Source organism: Camelus ferus, chromosome 1 (assembly GCF_009834535.1).
Source record: "Camelus ferus isolate YT-003-E chromosome 1, BCGSAC_Cfer_1.0, whole genome shotgun sequence".
In the NCBI taxonomy this organism is placed as follows: domain Eukaryota; kingdom Metazoa; phylum Chordata; class Mammalia; order Artiodactyla; family Camelidae; genus Camelus; species Camelus ferus.
The window spans coordinates 92,765,987-92,789,409 of NC_045696.1; the positions used below are offsets into that span (position 1 = coordinate 92,765,987).

General features: G+C 39.8%; 1 protein-coding gene across 1 annotated transcript in view; it reads left to right on the forward strand.

Annotated features, from left to right (window-relative positions):
- The first annotated feature begins 4,654 nt into the window (after positions 1 to 4,654).
- PLCH1 (phospholipase C eta 1) overlaps positions 4,655 to 23,423 on the forward strand; it is a 198,116-nt gene continuing 179,347 nt past the window's right edge. The window contains 1 exon segment of the mRNA XM_032485844.1: positions 4,655 to 4,855. The gene's annotated coding sequence lies outside the window, so the exon portion shown is untranslated.

The window sequence follows — 23,423 nt, forward strand, 5'->3', positions numbered from 1 at the left end:
TTAAAAATGTTATTTATTGTCTGTTGATAAGGAGTTTAGCCTTAAATTTTTTCTTTTGTATGCCAAATACATTTCAGTGTCTAGACTTTATTAGCATTTAAAAGCTTTAAGTAGGTTGGCAATAATAACAGTAAAAATAATTAACATTTGTGAGAGCTCATATGTACTGGTCTTACTCAGTTTAGTTATTTTGGAGGCACGCATTTTTTCCATTAACTAAGATCAAAGCACTGCAGAAATGTGTTAATTTATGAGTTTAAGTATTCTGATGAATTTCCCACATTCCGGAATAGACAAAAGATTGCCAAAATATTAATAATTGTTGAGACTGGGTAATACACAGAGCTTCGTTATACTATTCTACTTTTGTGTGGAAAATTTCCATGGTAAAAAGTGAAAAACACAAACTCAAGCAACTCTTCCCAAGATCATCTATCCTGCTTATGTTCCTTTTTCCCCCCATTTCCATCTCAGCATGACAGCTGGCCCTGCATGTGGACACAGGCCTCTCCATTTGGGGAGGGAAAGATTGGTGGCACTTACACTGGCCTGCCCCCCATCCCCCATCCTTCTTGATGAACTCAGGAAGTTTCTCTTCTCATTTTTATCTCTGTCATACACACGTGAATCTGCATAGAGGCATTCATGTCTTTTTGGTGGCACATTCAGGAGAAGGCACTGTAAGGGACACCTGCTTTTTTCATCTGCCCAAATCCCTTCCTACCCTCCTTTGGGAAAAGCAGCCCCTTTTCTGTGATGAGCAAATCCTCCCTGACTCCATGAAGTTCTGGTGGGGCTGCTACTCAGAGTATCCCACCTTCCTGGCTATAGGGGTGAATATAAAGTCAGAGCCTGGCCACATATATACTCTTTGTTGCCAATCACAGTTATTGACCTATGGATGGACACATGACTTGAACCAGGTCTGTCTGAATCCTTTCAATCCTATTTACAGATGGTAAAAGCAAGAGGGCCTCTCTACCCCTGGGATCATTAGCTGAGATGACTGAAGCTGGATCTGTCCCTGGTTATGCTCCACCCTCCACCAGCCTTTAGAGGATGCTCATAGGTAATGGGAGAGAATAGGATCAAACCCTTGAAAAAAGCCGAGAGAGAGAGAGAGGGGGGGGGGGGGGGTGGGGGGGGGAGGGAGGGGGGGGATAATTGGGAGAGAGGAGAGGAGAGAGGGAGAGGGAGAGGGAGAGGAGAAGAAAGGAGCAAACATGAGAAAGAGTGTGAGAGAAATGATGACTGAATTCCTGGATCCAGTTATGACGGAAGCCCTTATCCTTTCTCCTATCTTAAGGTAGGAGTCAGTACATTGCCTTTTCCTCTCAAGCTAGTTTGATTTGGGGTTTTTATCTGGAAGTCTTGACCAGTACAGGATGCAGAGCTATAAGGACAGTTACTGCTCTGTATTTCAGGAGTACTATCTCTACTCCAGCCAAGACTAAAGCAGTGCCTGGTACATGGCAAGTACTTAAAAAATAGATGTTGAAAGAGCGATAACAACTCCTAGGTAACTGTTAAATTCTCCGGTCATTCTCTTGATTTCTTGGTGCATTGATTAAAATAGGGATAATAGTCATGTCCTTCACTCCCTTGCTTCATGCATGTAACTTAAAGATGACTGCTGGTTAAATTTGAGTCTCTTAAATATAGCTATTTTTGCAGCTGGAAGCATGATTTTTGTACAGCTAGAAAAAGCTATTTCCAATGCAGATTTCTAGTGCAGTTTTCTAAGAAAGCCTTTATGATATGCAGCACACCAGGCCCACCACGAGGCATATCAATCATCTTACCATGTATCAGGCACCTTTTACAGGATTTTCTGTGATCTTGGTGTCAGGGCACATTCTGTATCAAGGCAGAGGTGATATGTAGAGATCTGGCAGCTATTTAGAAAGGAGGCCAGGCAGTGCTGTGCCAGTATAATTAATGAGAGTCATCGCTCTGGAAGCGAGAGTAGAGTGGGGGTTGGGAAGGATGTCTTTCACCAGTCAATGGCATTTAAGAAAAATTGGTGCTTTCATAGCCCTTTTACTGTTGGGAGGAGAAACAGTGCTGGAAAGGGCTTTCTGTAGCTCGCTGCATGGATGGAGGTCCTTGTGTATAGGGAAGCAAGGAGGATTCAACCCCAGACTTTTCAGCAGGGCGGTTTTCAACCTTGAATTGCGCTACCCGTAGGAGTCCCTTACACTTGGAAATCCTTACTAAAAGATTTTAGCTTACGTGACCAAGAGACCATTCAAAAAAGGTACTTTATTACCATATAGGGCTTTTGTTTTACTTGCCCAAAGAAGTATTAACTGAGGTCCCATTTTCTCCAATTCACTTGTAACCAGCAAAGGAAGAAGGGGGTATTATTTGTTTTGTTTTCCTATTGACTGTTTGGTAACCATGGAAGGGTCTGTGTAACCTAGAGAGGCTGTTTACTACCCGCTGTCTAACCCCTTTCTTACTGTTCCCTCTGATTGTCACAAGCTGGGAAAAATTGTTCTGTCCTGCATCTAAAGATTTAGCAATGTAACAATATTTTCTTGGTTTTGGTTGGTAATTTTTCTCTGATTAATGGTGAAAAAAAGAGATTCAGAGGGAAAAGCTACAGTAAAGATTTATAGATATATACATTTAAGACCCTGATTAACTATGATTCACACCAACTTGGTTGCCTTTGGGGAGAAGGGCCCGGAGATACTGTTTTTAGCTGTATCTGCGATGCTTTATTTAAAAAAAGAAGGGGTGGGGGAGCATGTTTATTATATGGGTGTTTGCCTTGTTTTTGGTAGGTTTGAAATATTGCATGATATAAAAAATGTGAAGTTCTCAAAATTATGGAACTTTATTAAAACCATCAAAATAAAGAATGCATAGCAAACAAGTGCGCTTGTTATGAACTTTGTATCTGAGTTTATTTCACCATGGGCATCTGCAGTTTTTCATGTATGAGAGACACAAACACAGGAGGTTGGCAAGAGTGGTGGTGGATAACCTCCATGGTTGCCTTAGTGGTGGTCTTAGTATCTTTCTCTTCTTTTTTTTGCCGGGGGGGGGGGTGCTTTCTAGTCACCATGGAGATTACCAGCCAAACAAATCTCTAAAAAGCAATCTAGGGGTAGAAGGTTATCTGTTTTATTTCTTATAAATTGGGGATTTGCTGTGCGGTAAGAAAATTTGGGAAGGTTTCCTTCCATGGAGCCAAAGGACCTTCCTTATACATCTTTTCCCAAACTGATTTCTTCCTGGTACCCTGGCAGGAAGGAATCCAAATGACTATTTTGGTGGCTTTTTTCCTTTTTTTTCTGAGAGTCCAGGACTGCTTTCTGGATAAAGTTTCTTCTTGCCCATGGTGCTTTGCTGTAACATTGTAATTGCCTCTGTTGAATTGAATAATACAAATGAGTTGTTTCTATGGTATCGGCGAAGTGGGATGAAAAGGTGAAACCCTAGATCTCGCGCTGAGAGGTCACGGTGCTACCCTCCCACCCCACACCAACTGTCCGTCAAAGCTGACGGGCAGCCAGGCCGGGTTCTCAGAGCCCCAGCACTCATTTGTAACTTCCTGAGCAAATTCACGCTTGAAAAAGAAAATGACTTTAGTTTATATTGTCACTAAGCCCAGAAAATCCCTGCCAACTCCAAGCTGCCAGCTTTTCTAGGACCTTCTTATTGGTGGAGAATTTTAAACTGAAGGTGAGTGAAGAGCAGCGTCTCCCAGTCCCTCCCAGCCAGGCTTTGAACTAACAATAGGGCAGGTTGAATGAAGGCTGATAAATGCAAATCCTGGAATCCCGAAGCCGGATCACACCGCTGCTGCCTGGGCCAGCGGTTGTCCGCGTTCCAGCAGCCGCACCAACTTGGTCACTCGCCACGTTAGGACGAAGACTAGATTTCATCGTTTCAGCATCATTTGAGTGCCAACTGTGTGCAAGCTTTCCTCTGCCAGGGCCGTGACTCCACGTCATCGCACGATGGCCGCTTGAGTCCACCTGCCACCAATTTATCTGATTGAATGGCCTGTTAATGCTTAGGACAAGCACCTGGAGAAAGACGGGGCGGGGGGTGGATGGGGAAGGGGGAAGAATAAAAGCAGGGTGTTAAATACCTCCCCCTTTCTCAGTGTTAGCTGCACTCTACTCGAAGCAGATCTCATTGGTTTTAACAGCATAATAGATGCTATTTTCTTAGAATGCTAAAAAAACAGGAGGCGAAATAAGATGGGCAGTTCGGAATTTCCTTTAAGATGTGGTTCTGGAACTTTTTACTTTGGGGCAAACTGCACACAATCTCTGCGCCCTTCCTCTCCAACTTTGTTTTGCCAAACTCCTTTACCTCTCCACCACAGACGCTGTCTGGAGCACAGCCCCAAACTGAGTATCAAGGGGGTTTCCCTGAGTTTGGGAACCTTTGAAACTTGAGCGAGGGGGCGGGTGGAGGGAGACTTCATTCCCAGTGCTTCTGGCCCTTGCCTGCCCTCTGAGGAGGTGTAGGCGCAGAGCTCGGCCCCGGACACCCAGTGGAAGGTGGCGGTAACTCCAGTCCACTCTCCCCAGCTCCAGTTCCTGATTTCCGAGGGAGCTGCGGGGCTGGGAGGGAGGGGGCTCCAGAGTGAGCGTGAGGATTTGAATGAGAAAGCAGGTTGTGGTGGTGGCGCCCCACTCTGCCCAGCCCGTCTCGGGGTTTTCTGCAGGCTGGTGTGGAGAAGAGCTCCTCTGGGGGGCTTTCCTGCCCCTCGACACGGTTTTGGAGTTGGAGTAGCAGGAGCTAATAACTCATCACGCCGGCACTTTGGAGGTTGCCCCTCTGTCCGGGACTCTGAGGAATACTTCATCTGCGAAAGCTCAAAGTTGAACAGGTCAGTGATTTTGGGGGACTGGGGAGGAACGAGAAAGAAAAAGAGGACTGGTACAGCAGTCCAGGTGTTTCCGGCCGGCACACGCTCTCGAGTGGTGGTGTGAGTAGGAATTCCCCAAACCCCTGTGCGGAGAACTGGACCACGGCTGGTCTTGGGGTACCGTAATTCTAAAGGATGTGGATGTGTGAGCCCTCGCCAGAATTGAATCCTCGAGTCTCTTTTGGTGAGTGGGGTTTGCGCCCTGTGTAGGGTAAAGCATGGCTCTCTGTAGGAGGCTCCACTCCCACACGGGACCCCCGGGACTGGTTTCTGACCGCGAGACGCCGCAGAGAGAGCAGGTCCTCTTTTCCCAGCAAGGGGAGTGCGGTGTCCATTACACTTGCAGTCTCACGGTTCTTCCTGCGCCCGGTGACCCCACTCAGGAACCTCTCAGGGAGAGAAGACCAGGTGCTCTCAGTTCGAGGAGGATTTACTCCATTGCCCTTTCCTGGAATAAACGAGGGGCACCGGAGCGGCGCGAGGGGGTGGGGGGCAGGTCCCGGCCATTTGGCGACGCGCTCCGCGCCTGCGCGGGGTTCCCATGGCGACGGCGCCGCGAGTCTGAGACGCCGCCCGGAGTGCCCCCCGAAGCCCTGTTCCCAGTTGAGCGTCTGTGGCGCGTATCCCCCGCTCCCCCAGACATTTTCTTTGTTTGTAACTCGGAATAAGTTTATGATCTCATTTTGAAATTAGGAGTTCAGCATTAAAATAGTAACCAACTAAAATTTTAAAGACCTCTCCCACCTCCCACACAATACCACTTTGATCATAGACGAAGGTGAGAAATTGCTTTTTGGGGCAGCATTTGAGAATTTTTCCTCCCTCTTCTAGCCCATGAAAGTGGGGACGAATAAAATATATTTACTTCCTGGTGAGGCCGTTAAAAAAAAATCGGCCAGGTGCTGGCTCTTGAGCATTAAGGGGACAGACCTGTGCCGCCTTACCGCAGGTGAAAAGCCCGGCGTGTACAAACTGGCAACACCTGTGTCCTCCTTTTGGCTTGTTAATGAAAACGAGATGCGCTCCAAAATGGACCAAAGTAAAATGCCAATGAAAAGAAACAAAGGCTTTCCCAGAAGAAGTGATTGTTTTTCCAGTTGCGACGGCGTTTTGATCACTTAGGGGATTAATCTTCTGCAGGGAATGTCTCAAGAAACCTTAACAGGAGCTAGTCAGATTCCTCAAGCTTTCTGTTGAGTCATTTTCCTTTTCTTAAAATTGTGTCTGGACAGCTCTATCCCCCTTTTAAAATCCCATTTGTTTACGCACAGGTTAGCATTTGGCAAGGATACATAACTCAAGGGGTATGTAGAAGGAGCTGTTGCTTCTTTGCTCGCTTTTTCTTAGGGTGTATCAATATTTGGCAGCATGATTGGTACACCTTGTTGCTGTTAAATAAATGTTGGTTAAAATTAGTGTAACTGCTAGTGAAAGTTTAAAACGGAGCTATTCTTCCTGGGATAAAGTGTGGCATAAAAATAGATAAAGTAATATGTGAGTACTGTCTTGCAGTATCCTATTTTTAAATAATTTGCCTTCAAGTACAGTAAATGTTGATTAGTGGTAATTTTCAGACAGTATCCTTCCACCATCAGCAAATGAGGTCAACATAATATTACTTTCCAGATGATTAGCAAATAACATGCTGTTAAAGTTCTCTCTCCCATCCCATTCATTATAAAAGCCGAGACATTATGCAATCCATCTAGCTGAAATGTTTAAAAATGGCCAATTAAGGTTTTTTCTTTTTTCATAAATAAAAAAATAGAAAAACTTAATTTTCAGGTTCAGATACTTTGTGACCCTACTTGGTGGCTTGTAACTGGCTCCAATTCCCTAATTCTCAGTGACATGTGTTTCTGCTGGTTCCAGGAGGTAAACTGCAGTTTAGCAGATCATGGGATAATGAGATTGGCAGTGCTTGGGGGAACGCTGAGGAGAGGCAGTGGGATGAGACAAAGGGAGGGAAGGTTGATGGGCAGAGCCAGGATTTATAGCTTCACCAGATTTCTTCATAAAAGCTGCCGCAGTCATTGCTTCTGTTTGATACATTTTCTCACATGAACATCAGTGAAACTTATTTTTAGGATCAAGCTTCTCAATAACTATAAGGGTAGAATTATAAAAATAGAATAGGTAAAGTTACTTTATGTTAGGGTACTATACTGGGAAAATGCTTACATGTTTTCTTAATTTATTCATTTAGTCAATAAATACATGTTGAAAACTAGTTATATATAAGATCTAAAGAAATCTAGATTTCTGCCCTCAATGAACCAAGCGTTGTGAGTTCTGAAATAATTCTAGTACTGTTTCAGGTTTTCAGGGTAAAGATAATATCTGTGGTTCTCTTAAGGAAAGCAGTTGATGAAGTGCCAGGCACTCAGACATCTAGATTCAGGAACAAATTGATTAAACTTTGATTTTAAAAACCCTGAACGTTGTTTTTAAGCATTTTAGATAAGATTCTCTATATACGCTAAGAAGCATTGTGGCAGGTATTTTCTTACATTTTCGTAGTAGAGAGTCAGCCCTAAAACCTGCAGTCTTGGAAGTACAGCTCTGAGTTGGGGAGGAACAGAAACCCTGGAATTCTCACGTTTCTTAGATGAAGATAAGGTGAGTGATTCAGTAGTCCTTTGTTCTGGCTCCGTGTTTCATGACATCATAAACCTCCTGCAGCTCCCTTCAAAGAATAGTGTCGGTCTGCACGCTTGAGGGATCATGACTATAATTTCTCTGAGCAAAAAAGAAAAGGGAGTGGGGATATAAAATTATGATAGTTGGATAAAAAGAATACAGTAGGGTATTTAAACATTTTAACTTTTGAGCTGGAATAATTTCTCAGCGTTTTTCATAAGTTTAGACTCTATTGAAATCCATTACAGCCGTGACAAACCCCTGGCATAATATTGACCAAGGTTGAGAAACGTTTCCTCTTGTCATTCCTAGGACACGGTTAAGACACAGCAGATTAGGGAGAACGTAGCCTCCTTTCCTTCACCACCTCATGAGTCTACTTATAATTATCAGCTGGGAGAAGCTTGCTGAAGAGCATCCCAATTTGGTTATTGCTCTTTGTCTCGGAAAATCCGACTCAGCTGTGAATTGTGGCCCAAGTGGTGCAGAACTCATTACTTCGAACAATGCCTCCTCGGCCTGGGAAGCATGTTCTGTCTCCTCACTAGCAGGGGCTTATCCCAGGCTGGCTTTGCTCACAAGGAAAATCATTTAGACACAGTTCACTGGACACTCACTCACATCTCTTTGACACCCGTGACCATTTTTATTTAAGGAGAAATCCAGCACCACTGGTCGGTGTACCGAATTAGAAGTGCATTTTAAGAAGCCCGTGAAGAAGTTTACACAGCTTTGTGTTATTATCATCAAGGTCTCTGTCTTGTGTGCTTCAAAGGAAAGAGGGCAGGATGGATAAGGAAGGGACAACTAAGAAAACTTTAATAGCAAAGTTGAAAAAAAAATTCTCACCAAGTCTGCATTTTCAATGCACTAAACTAAACGCTTGTGCCTCATTAAATCTCATAAAATTACAGAGCAGGAAAATACCCCTACCATGTACCTTACATAAATCAGGAAACCAGGGCCCAAGGTTGCTAAATGATTTTCTTAACGTCACACAGCTAATAAATGAAAGAACTGGGATGAACATATTCTAATTTCAAATGATCCTGCTGCTTCCAAGAAGTCTAGGGAGGGCAGACGTGAAACCCTTGCTCTAGATTTTGGTATCTGTAACGATGGGAAATTCCTAGAGTTGTAATTATAAAATGGTCAAACATCAGCAATGTTTCATGGCTTAGTCTAATTTCCCTGAGTGGAACTGACAGTAGGCCTCTCCTGATGAGACATTTGGTTATACGCACCTGTATATCATGGGAACATACATGGTTCCTATGCATAACTGCAAAAGAGATCTCTCTCAGTTTGTATTTTGGCCTGAGGAATTCTGCCATGATTAGGATTTAATACAAGGCAGAACAGCTTTTCTGGTTACTGTCCAGTAAATATCTTAAACAAGGTGTTCTGGAAGAAAAGAAGGATATGAACAGTAATATATTCCAACCATGGGTGTGGGCATTTACTTTAGGTTTATTTAAAACTCATAAAAATTAAGAGATTCAGGAATTATAATCCCATGTTCCTAGAGATTAGTTTCTTGCCCAAGATCTAAGTGAGGATGGAATTGTCTTGGAATTTGAACTGTCTGCCTCCTCCATGCTCTAACACAACATGTTCCCACTCAGAAAAGCAAAGCTAAAATTATAGAAAACATTGAGTTGGTTTTCTTTTCAAATTCACCATGCCATTCAAAATACAGACATTTGGAAGTTGTTCTGATTAGATTTTTGGTGAGTGGAGAAGCTGTGTTCCCTAGATGGAGTTGAGGAGGTTATAAATTCAGGCCTGGTTCCAGAAAAACATTCAAGACTTTGTTTATAAACTGTGTTGGCTATTTGTTTAGAAGTGAGTGGTGTTTAGATTCTCTTCTGCAAATGCTTTTCCACATCAAAGTGGCCCACTTATCACTTGGAGTTTGTTGTCAAATTGCCCTGAGTTTAAGGACCCCTCATGATTTTAATGTGTGTTTTCTGGTATCCCAAGACTTAAATATTGATTTGATCTTATATAAACTTTGCTCACTTACTTTTCTTGAAATAGAATGACTTACTGCTGGGTAGAGTCAGATGGTGTCTTTCTGTAATGTTGGACAGTTGCTGAAAATTTCTAAACCTAGGCCAGAAGCTGGAGCTCTGGTGCTCTCACAACTGCTCTGGCCATGGTGTTGAGACTCCTGAGCTGGTTCCAGATTTGCAGTAAATTTGAGCTAGTTTACCCATGAAGAAACAGAGGCTCAGAAATATTTACACTCACACAGCCAAGTTGGGACTTGAACCTTGCCGTTGCCAGCAGACATGGTCTAGTGACCTTATTAGCACACCACGCCTTAAAAGCACACTTCTCTCCTGGGCCTTCTTTCCTTCCTATGTCTCTGACGCCAAGGGAGAAGAAAAGGTTGAGGGTTTGGGAAGAATGGATGATGGACTCCACTTTGGAATTCAGTCCAGCCTTGGTCAGGCACTGCCTAGGACCCTGGAGCGTGCACTGGATTTCTCTCTTTGTGAGTTTCTCTGTGTCTTACCTACTAGCATCCTCTCTTCTCTGTGGCTCGTTCTTTTGAGATTAGCAAGGGACTTAACCTGTCCAGCTGTTCAGGTGCCCGTGCATTAGCTACTAAGTTGCCTCTGGAGGGCAGAAAGATCTAGTTTGGTGCGATCACATGTGAGTTACTGATTAACTGATCTAAGGGAATCATGGTTTCTCTTTCATCTGCCTTCACTTCCTTGTTGCTAGTCCACAAGAACCAAACATTTGAATTCTGCTTCCCACTTCCCTCTTCTCTTGCTCTTGAATTTAACTGAAGGAGCCTCTGGACCTTGAAACAGGTCTCCCTGGAGTGCTAACGGGACCTCTGCAAAACTACCCCTGGTGGGAACTTTGAAAATCAATACAGTTTTTTCGAAGGTCAGAATACTGGACCAGGAGTTAAGTGAGTTGATTTGCTGTGTAATTGTATGTAATTTGATTTTCTAGACCACCTATTTCTTTTTTGCCAAACAACTGTTTCTTAACTTTGAGTGATATGGGAATCATTGAAAAGAAATTAAAAAAAAAATGAGATTTCTTTATAGAAAAAGGAGTCAGGATTATGTAAAGACCCTTTAACTTTTATTTCAGTTTAAAGACTTTTGTTTCCGTACAACCATTTGGATAAAACAAAGAAAAGGAGGGTTAAGGGAAAAAAGGAAGTTTTCCTGTCTGCATATAGAATATCCCAGGGAGGGTACACTAGAAACTAATAATGTTGATTGCTGGGAGACAGATACCAGAGGTAAACTGTTCATTGTATACCCTTTAATGCCTTTGGATTTTGAAACTTAATAAGTAAAATTAAAGTTAAACAAAAATATTTGGGTTTCAATAATAAAGAAGTAAGTAACCACCTCCTGGCTCCTAAGTGGTAGAAATAGGAAACTGGGAAGCAACTTTAAAGAAACTATCTTTTTTACCATCTTTTTAAGTCTCACTGAAGTTCACATTTACTAATCCTTTTTTCGTATTTAGTAATCGTTTTTTTTTTTTTTCGTATTTAATAACTTTTAAAAGCAGTGTTCTTTAAGCTCTTCTGGATTTCGATAACAGGGGTTGGGGAGGTGTTTTTTTGTTTGTTTTTGAATTTTCATAGTTTTCTTCCCGTTCAGAAAACGTCAGCTATTGGCTGCAACCAGACTCAGGAGGCCAATGGGAGTCAGACCTGTCCCACTCCTGAGCCACTGAATCTGTCTTATGCTGTCAGGGTGTTTCTGGAGACAAGGCTAGAAAGTTCCCCCACCCCTTGTTTTTCTTCCCTGTAATGTGATTATTTTATTTTCTGGAGCGGTGTATTAATGTGAGTGTGTGAATGTCAGATAGATCTTGTCTTCTCAAATTGAAAACGGAAAAATAGAATTGCATCCAAATGTTTTATCCTGAACCATGGTTTTCTCATTTGAAATAGCCTGTGAATTGGAAGAATTTTTCTGTTTGCTGGGTAAACTGTTAAAATGCACCCTTGGAAGAGAGTGAACACAAACTGTGTACCAACTTCTTTTTCACTCTTCAAAAGAGAGAAATGTGAAATCTATTATTTAGCGTCCAAGTTTCAATCAAAAACAACGACACAAGTCAGGATCAGTTTTCAGCACTTTCTTGAAAACATCTCATCTCAGATTTGGTGAAGTAAAAACCTCACAGAATTCTTCTTCTTGCTATGTTACTTTTGTTAGAAAAGAGTAACTGAATAGATCATACATTCTCATGCTTGAATTTTTTTTGTAGGCTAAAGGACATTTAGTGAAAATTCTCTCACACCTCTGTCCCTCAGCCATCCAGTTCTTTCTCCAAAAGACCAATAGTACTGTTAGTTTCTTTTGTAATTTTTCAGAAAGATATATATATATCTATATATATATCTCTATATATCTCTATATACACAAGCAAATACATATGGATGCTTTAAAAAAAATCAAATGGTAATGCACTATTCATATGATTCTGCACATTTTTCTTGTAACTGTATTTTGTATATCATTCCATATCAGCATATAGAGCTTCTTAATTCTTTTAACTTTATTTTTTAAAAGCAATTTTAGGTTCACAGCAAAATTGAGGGGAAGGTATAGAAACTTTCCCATATACTCCCTGCCCTGCACACTTGCACAGACTCCCCATTATCAACATCCTTCAGCAGAGCGGTACATCTGTTCCAGTTGATGATCCTACACTGACTCATCATAGTCATTTAAGTACATGGTTTACACCACTGTTAACTCTTCGTGTTGGGCATTCTCTGGGCTTGGACAAATGTATAATGACCTGTCTCCACCATATGGTGTCATACACTTTGTTTTCATTGCCCTAAAAATCCTGTGCTCTGCCTATTCATCTCTTTCCTACTCTTCAACCTCAGGCAACATTGATCTTTTCATTGTCTCCATAGTTTTGCCTTTTCCAGAATGTCCTACAGTTGGAATCATGTTATGTAGCCTTTCCAGATAGGCTTTTTTCATTTAATAATGTGAAAAGTTTCCTCCAGGGCTTAATACTTTATTTCTTTTTAGTGCCAAATAATATTCCATTGCCTGGATGTACCACAGTTTATTTATCCATTCACCTACTGCAGGACATCTTGGTTACTTCCAAGTTTTGGCAATTAATAAAGCTGCTACACATATTCATATGTAGGTTTTTGTGTGCACATAAGTTTTCAACCCCTTTGGGTAAATACCAAGGAGTCCAATTGCTGGATAGTTTAGTAAGAATATGTTTTGTTTTGTAAGAAACTGCCAGACAATTTTCCAAAGTGGCTGTACCATTTTAAATTCCCACCAGTGATGCAGGAGAATTCCTGTTGCTTCACATCCTAAGCAGCATTTGATGGTGTTAGCATTCTGGATTTTGGCTTTTCTAAGAGGTCTATTGTAGTATCTTGTTCTAATTTGCATTTCCTGATGATACATGATGGAGAGCATCTTTTCATAAAATGCTTTCTTGTTATCTGTTTATCTTCTTTGGGGTTGTGTCTGTTAAGATTTCTGGCTCAGGTATTAATCAGGTTTTTTTTTTAATTTTATTACTGAGTTTTAAATTTGAAGAATTCTGTGTATATGGTGGATAACAGTCCTTTATCAGATGTCATTTACAAATATTCTCTCCTAGTCTGTGGCTTGTCTTCTCATTCTGTTGATACTGTCTTTCACAGAGCAGAAGTTTTAAATTTTAATGAGGTTCAGCTTATCAATTCTTTGTTTCTCATCCCTTTGGTGTTGTATCTAAAATGTCATCACCGTGCCCAAGATCATCTACATTTTCTCTTACATTATCTTACATTGTCTTCTAGGAATTTTACAGTTTTGTGATTCACATTTATGTTTGTGACTCATTTTGAGTTGATTTTTGTGAAAGGTGTAAGGTTGAGGTCTAGATTTTTTTGTTTTGTTTTTGCATGTAGATGTCCAGTTGTTCCAGCACAATTGGTTGAAAAGACCGTCTTTGTTCTGTGGTATTGCCTTTGCTCCTTTGTCAAAGATCAGTTGATGCTGTTTATGTGGGTCTATTTCTGGGCTGTCCACTCTGTGCCATTGATCTATTTATCTGTTCTTTCTTCAGTACCACACTGTCTTGATTACTGCAGCTTTATAGTAAGTCTTGAAGTTGGATTGTGTCAATCTTCAGCTTTGTTCTTTAATATTGTGGTGGCTATTCTGGATACTTTTTTTTTTTAAATAGCTACATATTTTCTATTGTATGGATAAATTAAAATTTAACTGAATTAATGGGCATTTAGGCTGCTTCCGATCTTTTGAAAACAACAGTGCAGTAAATAACCCTATATTCACATAGTTTGCACATGTTCAAGTGTGTAAGATATTTTTTTGGAAGTGGGATCGCCAAGGCAAAGGTATTTACATTTGCAATTTTGATAAATATTGTCAAATTGGCCTCCACAGAATTTGTACAGTTCATACTCTTATCAGAAGTGTATTATGTGATGATTTCTCCATACCCTCACTGACACAGTTTGTCATCAAACTTTCTGACTTTTGCTAATCTGATAGGTAAAAAAATTAGCATCTTGGTATAGATAAAACTTTCTCATATTCACTTACAGGTGATCTTTACAAATTTCTATTTTGAGCAGAGCCTCAGAGTAGAAGGTGTCACTTCATTTTTTTCTAGTAGAGATTAAAAAATCAATTTTGAAGAAGCAAGTGAACCACTGCATGATAGAGGATCGAAGTCAGTACACTTACTTTTCTTAAATAATAGGCTTTTAGTTCCTTTTCACACTTCTTCCAAGTCTCAACATTTCACTCATCCCCCCAGGTCTAGGAGAGCTGATGCCTTTGGTACCCAAAAGCATCTCCAGTCCTGGCAGGATGGTGTCAACCTTGGGCTTGGCGGTAGCGCTGCTTGGTTCCCACTCCCTGGAACTGAAGCTGTCTTGAATTCCTTATGGCTCTTGTGGCTGCATAGGTTCTCGTGTCCCAGCATTACTGAAGGAAAGAAGATATGTTGAGCATTCAGACTTCGGTGGGTTCTGATGCTGTTTGGACACTCTGGGATCCCTGCTCTTCCATGAATGTGGACAAGATTCTATTGGAGTAATGGAGGATGCTGAGGGTAGCAGTGAACCAGGTCCTGGCCACTAGAATATTCTGCCTCACTCCAGCTCCCATGATTTTAGCGTGAACATATTAGGTATTCAAAGGAAGGAAACTATGCAACAGAATGCAATAGAAGAAAATAGGTAGGCCAGGGGCAAATAACCAGGAGTTCATTACTGTATTTATAATCTTTTTTTTAAGTTTTTTTTTTATTGAGTTATAGTCATTTACAATGTTGTGTCAAATTCCAGTGTAGAGCACAATTTTTCAGTTATACATGAACATACGTATATTCATTGTCACATTTTTTTTTTCCGCTGTGAGCCACCACAAGATCTTGTATATATTTCCCTGTGCTATACAGTATAATCTTGTTTATCTATTCTACATTTTGAAATCCCAGTCTGTCCCCTCCCACTCCCTGCCCCCTTGGCAACCACAAGTTTGTATTCTATGTCTATGAGTCTGTTTCTGTTTTGTACTCATTTATTATTATTATTTTTTTAGATTCCACATATGAGCGATCTCATACAGTATTTTCCTTTCTCTTTCTGGCTTATGTCACTTAGAATGACATTCTCCAGGAGCATCCATGTTGCTGCAAATGGCGTTATGTTGTTGTTTTTATGGCTGAATAGTATTCCATTGTATAAATATACCACATCTTCTTTATCCAGTCATCTGTTGATGGACATTTAGGCTGTCTCCATGTCTTGGCTATTGTAAATAGTGCTGCTGTATCTATATCTTTTTTGCACTAGTTTAAGAAAAAAAAAAAAAACCTACCAAAACCCACACTATAAATTTAATCTGAGGAATTTGTAATACTCCCTATTGGTTTGGTTTTATCTCCCTATTTTGTCTTATTAACGCTTTCTATGACACTTTCTTCAGATGGCAATTTCAAATGGGCTGTTTATTAGTTAGCCTTAAAGAATCAAGAACTTATAAGATTGAAGAGAGTAAGTTAACGTGAAGTGTGTTGGGTACATTGAACTTGGGTTACCTCCATCAGCTTCTGATTTTTCTCCCCAGAGCTTCTTGAAAATTAAGGATTCAGCACATGAAAAACAAAGCAGAGTTGCCACAATTTAAAATTTTTTGATGATCTTTTGAGCTTGAGAATTTTTGTGACCAAATTAGGAGGAGATGGGGCTTTAAGGGGCTTACTGCTTTAAGGACCTTTTGTATTTCCTTTTTATGATCTTTATTTTTTTCTGATATTCTTATATTTGCATTGATATAAGTTCTCTATTGAACAGTTAGAAGGTTAACATCCCTGCTGGCTTTAGAGAAACTAAACTTGATTTTTTACCTTTACCACCATTATCTTAGGCTAAAATCTTTGCAGAGTTACTGTCTTTATGATCACTACTATCCTTTTAAAAGAGAGATCTATCTCAAGATTTACATTCTGAATAATTTATGTTTAGGCATTATTGGTGAAATGTTACTTTTGACAAATTCCTTATGTATACTTTGTTACATTACATTGTATTTAAACAATATGTGAATAATGTACATTAGTAAATTTTACCTTGATAACTGAGAGTGGTATTTTGGGCACCTACAGTGCCTTCCTCCTAAACTGCCCTGCTCACTCCCCTCCCTTCTCATTTTCCCTTATAAACGTACTTCTCTCTCTCGAGATCTGGTTCTATCTTCCCACCCTCCAGGAACTCTTCCCTGACAGCCTTGGTTTCCTCTCTTTGAACTCTTACAGTATGCTTCATTGGCCATCTAGCATACATTCTGCCATTTTTGGTGCAAGTTTTGTATAAACCTTTTGTTTCTATCTGTGCACTGTTCTCTCATTGAGATCATTGGCTTCTTGATGACTGGGAAGGTGTTTAGGCATCTCTCCATCCCCTCAGTACTCACAGCGCCTGTAGTAGGGCCCAGAGCATCCTTGTGGGTTATTTATTCATAAATTGGGGGCAGTTAGAGCCTTTTTCACCTCATGGGCTCCTGAACTCCTATTTTTGAGCACAAAAAGGGGAGGCACTTACCCTCTGTACCCTGCTGTGTGGTTGGGAAGGAGAGAAGTTGTTGACTGGAGGTTTAATTGCCCAGTTGAAGGGCAGATCTCTTGTTAGAGCTGCCGTTATTGATGGAAGGGGTAGGGAATGCAGGCAAAGATGGGAATATAACACATTCCCCGTGGTAAGCCCCCTCGTCTCACTGGTGTGTGGGGATGTGGGCAGGAGAGAGGGTAAGATGAACTCAGGAAAACTAGTAGATCTACCCTTCTCTGGGGGTTGCCCTCTCTGCATCTGAATTTTTGGCAACCTTGTGTAGGTATCGAAATTGGGGTGGAGCTATTCTGAAATACATTTCTAATATTTAAAAAGCATGGGAATCATTGGTTTAGAGGCAATTAATATAAATCAAGGATGTTAGACCTACACGTAAGTAGATGAAAACCAGAATTGTGAAAAAAAAAAGTCTGCTGGTAGTGTTTCTTCAGGAAGAGTCTTTGAACGTGATCCAAGGTGTTAATATTGGGCTGGATTTCAAGACTGACAGCCACCAAAAGTTGAAATCTAATTACCAAGCAGTCATTCCTTTGGGTGTTGGTTTTTTTTTTTTTTCCCAGTGTAGTTTTAATTTCCAGTTTGCACTTTGTGCCCACTTAAAAAATGATGGAATATATAAATGATGAAAATATGCCAACCCTGACATGAGCATAGGGAATTGGAAAGGATTGTACATTGGAAAGTCCAGATCCCACTACTGGCTCTGCCACTCCTAGTAGTGTGTTCTCTCCCTCTCTCTTCCTCTCTCTCTCTCATTCTTTTTAGAGAAAAAGAAAGATTCACCTCTTATATTCATTATTAGGTAGCAAAATTACATAGACCTTAAAAGTGCAATCATTGGAGTTAGATTTTTATTTAGTTCAAATACCAGTGCTGATACTTGACAGCTGTGGACCTTAGGTAATTACTTAACCTCTCTGTACTTAAGTTTCTCTATCTGTAAAATGGGGGTAATTCTACCTAGCTTTTAGGATTGTTGTAAAGAGGAAATAAAGTAATACTTGTAAAACATTTACCACAACACCTGGCACATAGGAGGTACTAAAATGTATCAGCAGTTTTTACAAAGTAGCAGGCAGGGAGCTAGTACGCTTTGGGGCTAGATCAGGTCCTGATTTGGCTGTCAGACTGCAAGGTTCTGTGGCTTTCAATATGAATTCCCAGAATTGAATACTGTGTCTAGCAAAATAGGTCACCAGTACTCCTACTGAAACTATTTAAAAGTGTTGGGTACAATAGAACGATGATTTTCTTAAATGCAATGGACCTGTAAAAAAGTAATGAATATTCAGGCCAAATGCTAAGTGAAGAGGGGTCTACTGAACAGTGAAGCTGGCTTTTTGTCTTGAGGACAGTTGCCAAACCGGGTTAACTTGAACTTCTGTTTTCATGGCCTGAGGGCACAGGGACAACAAGAGATAAGGTAAGAAGTCTGAGAGGGACCCTTTATAAGCCTAGGTCTTCAGAATGCTTCTCCCTCATCACGAGGGTGTATTGGAATAAAAGCAGAAACAAAAATAAAGCAGTTACTTACCCTCTTTCCAACCCTATAAGACTGTAAAGAAAATCACCTATCAAAAATCTTGATTCTGAGCAGATCTTGATTATTTGGTCCTGAGAATTTGTGATCCTGAATCAGCTCTAATACAGGTGTAGCTGGAATCCCAGTAACGAGGTGGTCAGAAAAACTTAAAGATGAAAATTTGATTTAAAGAGTTCCCACATTATAACTGTCCCTGGTACTAAGCAAACACCAATGTCCCCCCTTCTTTTGGAGGAATCTTTGTTTTTCTTCTTTTGGTTGGAGTATAGTCAGTTTACAATGTGTCAGTTTCTGGTGTACAGCACAATACTTCAGTAATATAGGAACATATATATATTCATTTTCATATTTTTCACATAAATTACTACAAGATATTGAATATAGTTCCCTGTGCTATACAGTATAAACTTGTTGTTTATTAGATTTTGTGAGAATCCTCCTGTATTTCAAAATGAGAGACACTCTTCTAGAGTTCATTAGGTGTTCTGTGAATTCAGTGGGTTTGTAGATGTAATTCTTGGTGTATTTGTGGGAGAGGACGAGCTGTGAGTCTCTCTACTCTGCCATCTTGGCTCAACCCCCTCTGGACGAATCTATTTTTATCCCAGACTTCAAAGAACCCCCACCAATGAAATTAGAAGGAAAAGGAGCATCTCAGAGTATTTAAAAAAAAAAAATCACTAAACACAAGATGTGAGCTGAGAACAAGAAACTGTAAAGACTAACCAAGCTGATTTGAAAAAAGAGCCAAATAGAATTTTTTCAAGAAAATAATTTAACTCAGTGAATACATATAACAAGCAAACTAACCCAAACTGAACAAGGAAATTTTCAGCTGAATGACAGTGCTGAAGGAAGTTTTCAGATGGCAATAGAGAGGCAAAACAATGAAAAACCCAAAAGAAAGGTTAATCAATGTGGAAGATAGGTAATTCAGATTCAGTATGTTTAAATATAATTTAAGACAGAAGAGAGAAAATGGGAAGAGGCAACACTGAAAGAGATAATAACAGAATTCTCAAGGACCAATAAAAAGCATCACTTTGCATATTCATGAAGTCATCTGAATTCTGTTCAGAATAAGGAAAAAAATCCACACAGAGACAAAAGATAATTAAATTGCCAAACACAGAAGATAAAGAGAAGATCTTAAGCAAGGTCAGAAAGAAGAGGCAGCTTATTTTCAAAGACATGACAAATTATCCTGACACAGCCACAATAGAAGCCGGAAGACAGTAGAATATTAAATTTCATGCACTAATAGAAATTAACTATCAGCTTAGGATTCAGTTTTCATTAAATATATCTTTAAAAAACAAAGACAAAATAAAGACTTTCAGACTCAAAAAACGAAACAAAAACAAAAACCTAGAGGGTTCTCCAGATCCTCATGAAAAGGATACACTTAAAGCAGAAGAAAATTATTCCCAGGTGGAGGGTCTCAAACAAGAAATGAAGACCAAAGAAAAGGAAAATTTGTAACTAAAGCACATGCACTGACTGTATAAAATAATAAATGATGTCTTCAGTGGGAACTAGATAAAACAAGTGATGTAAGTTGAAGAAGCAAAAGGAGTCAATGTATCTAAAGTTGCTGTATAGTTTGGGAGGGAGTTAGACACACTGATGAGATTTAGACTTGAATAAGTAAAGTGTGTATGTTAAAACTTCTAAGGCAACCACTAAATTTAGTAAAAGAATGAGTAACTTTCCAGTTAACAGGAGAAAAGAGAATAAATCTCGAAGTTGAGAAAGTTGAGAAAGGAAATATTGAATAGGCAAGACACGGAGCAAACACAAAATAAGATGTATAAGTAAATTCAGATGTATCAGTAACTCTAATCTAAACAAAAGATTGTTAGACTAGATGAAAACTGAAAATTTAGCCATTTGCTGTTTATAAAAGACACGTATACAGAAAGGTAAAGGTAAAGTAATAGAAAAAGGTAAACCAGTGATTAAAAGCTGAAAATATTGACATCAAAAACTAAAAGCTGGCAATATTGATAACACACAAACTAGACTTTAAATGTCAAAACATTTTTAGAGACAAAAGAGGGTCATACTGATTGAAGAGTTTGAACTCACAAGAAAAGAAAGAACTTGTATGCTTCTTATAATGTGGTCTTAATATATATTAGGCAAAAACTGAGAACTACAATGAGAAACCAGTATATTCCCAGTGGTATTTTAAAATACTTCATCAGCACTTGGTAAAGTGAGGAAAAGATTGGTTACCACATAGATTTGAGAAATACAGTTAAGTTTGAGCTGTTAGACATATGAAGATCAGTGCATCTCGAAACCGTGGGATACATACTATTTTCGAACACACACAGAACATTTATAACCAGTGACCTCAAACTCTGTCATTAAGTCTTAACAGCGAATGATTGGTATCATATGGACCAGATCTGTGACCACCGTGCGATTAAGCTAGAAACTGGTAACAAAAGATGATTATGAATAATTACAGAAATATGTTTCAAAATGGCCTTTGGATCAAAGAAGAAATTGCAATGGAAAATCAGAACATACTTTTAACTGAATGATAACAAAAATACTATGAGTCAAAACGTGGAGTGGGGGTAAGCAGCTAAAGCATGTAGAAACGCTTCTAGTAGAAAAGAACGCTTAGCAGGGGAGGGTGTAGCTCAGTGGTAGACTGCATGCCTAGCATGCAAGAGGTCCTGGGTTCAGTCCCTAGTATTGCCATTAAAAATAAATAAATAAACCTAATCATCTCCCCCCCACACACAAATAGATAAATAAAGGAGAAGAAAGCTTATATGAGAAAAGAAGAAAGCCTGAAAATATAGCTAGATGTTGAAGTCAGAGAGTTAGAAAAAGATGGAAAATAGGCCCAGAGAAAATAGACGGAAGGAAATAATAGTAATAATTCCATGTTATTCAATGGAGAGGATCAGAAACGATAGTTTGGCTCCGTGTAAAAAAAAAAAAATTAGTAATGTTGATGAACACTTGGTAAGACTGGTTTAAAAAAGAGGAGAGAGGCACAAATAAACAATATTAGGAATGGAATAGCAGATGTAGATGTTACAAAAATAATATTAGGAACTACCTTATGCTAAAATGTTTGAGAGCTTAGAGGGAATGAATACATTTCCAGACAAGTATAACTTACCAAAATTAAATTATAAAAAATAGACTGAATAATTCTATAATTTTTAAAATAAGCCAGTAGTCAGATATTTCTCCATAAAGGAAGGTCTAGGTTTAGGTGGGTTTATGAGCAAGTTCTACCAAGTGCTCAAGGCAGAAACAATTTCAAACTTGCATAAATCCTTCCAGGGGATAGAAATGCATTTTTTGACATTATGATAACCTCAGTCTAAAAATCCTGTCCAGAACAATATGAGAAATGGAAACTATAGACCAGCCTTACCTAGAAATATACATGTAAAAATCATCAAACCAAGCCAAATCCAGCAATATGTTAAAAAGATAATACATTGTGAACAAATGAGATTTATCTCGGGACTGCAGGGTTGATTTAACATTAGAAAATTCATATTAACAGATTAGTGGAGGTATATGTTATCAGTAGATACAGCGAAAGTGTCTTATAATGTTTAATATCAAATTATGCAAAAAGCTGTTCAAAAAATCAGAATAGAAGGGAGTTTTCTTAACATGATAAAGAATATTTACAGATAACCTACAGCAAACATTACAGTGGCAAAATATTAAAAGCATTTCTTTCTTGTTAAGATTGAAATCCATTATTTTAGGCAATATTGCTTTTGACAGTTGATATTATACTCTGTCCTACTTTTTTCTGCATAGCATCATGTCATGAGCATTTCCTATGCTCATTTACAAAGTTTTTGCGAATGCAGTGGTTAATATCTACCCTACATAAGAAATGATGCAGTGAATATTTTTTGTGTATTCATTTCTGTCTGTATCTTTAATTATTTCCTTTTGATGTATTTCCAGCTGCTAAATCACTGAACCAAAAGGTATGAACTCTTTCAAGCACTAGACACATATTACTATATACATGAAACCAGCCCTTTCAAATGAAGCAACCATGTGTCTTTGGAGGGTGATTGTATCTCACTGCTCAACTTAGCTCAGAGCATTTTCAGCTCCTGATCGCTTTAAAGAAAAGAAAACAGACCAGGAACTTGGGGTTTAGTGGTGTCCCCTGTGAGCCTTAAAAAATGAACAAAGTCCCCTTTTATTTCTTTCCCTGTGTGTACATAGCTGGGAGGGGGCTAGCTCTGGAATTAGGCTGTTTGCAGAGCCTTTTAACAACCAGTTTGGCAGTGCTTGGAAACCTGTAGGGAGTGGGGGAGGGAAATTATGATGGGGGAAGGGAGGACAGTGACCTGGCCCGTCTGACCCAGGCCTCTGAACTGCTTTGGAACCTGTTAGTCTAGGCCTTGGCCAGAGGACAGGAGCCATGGTCCCTCTCAGCCCATCCCTGCACTGTGCAATTCTCTTGATTTGTTTGTCTCAAAGTTAGTGCAGAAGTGTGAGAAGAGCAGATGTCCTTGAAATTGCAGCTTTTAACTGGACACTGTTTGAATTCTCAACCTTGAGGGAGACCTTGGTGCAGAAATTCCCAAATGTGTTGTGTCAGAGGTTGTGAGGTGCAGGACACAGTTTGGGGACCTTTTTCCTTGTGTCTTCCTGTTTCTAAGAACTTACTGTTTTACAAATATTACTGTCAGAGCCTATTAATTATGTCTTTTGTGTCTCAGGGAGGCTTAAAGAGAAGGAAATTGGCACTTCTCTGTATGAGTTAAAGGCTATACTAATGGGAATTAACTCTGTAGCTTCTCAAGGCTATTTTAATTTATAATTAAAGATGAATGGATTGGGATATTAGTGGGGGGCGGGGAGTTGCCCATAGTCCTTGTTAGTGGAATGTGGAATATCAAGGCTGCGAGCTCGGAGAGGGAGAGAGCATCTCACTCACCACCACCCCCTGTTTTGTTCGCAGATGAGGCCGCCCAAGCACAGGGGCGTGAAGAGACAGGAGGCAGTTGAGTTAGAGGGAGACCTGGGCTGCAGCTCAGGCACCTTGACCACTAGTCCTTTTCCCCTTGCCCCTTGATGCCTTACTGCATCCCATGAACTAGTCACTCCTGTTCCAACAACAGGGGGAGTTTATGCACTGCTTTAATCTCTGGCCATAGCCTTCTTCCCTGTTGTTAGCAATTTGGAAAACACATGAGCCCCTCAGACAGTTTTCA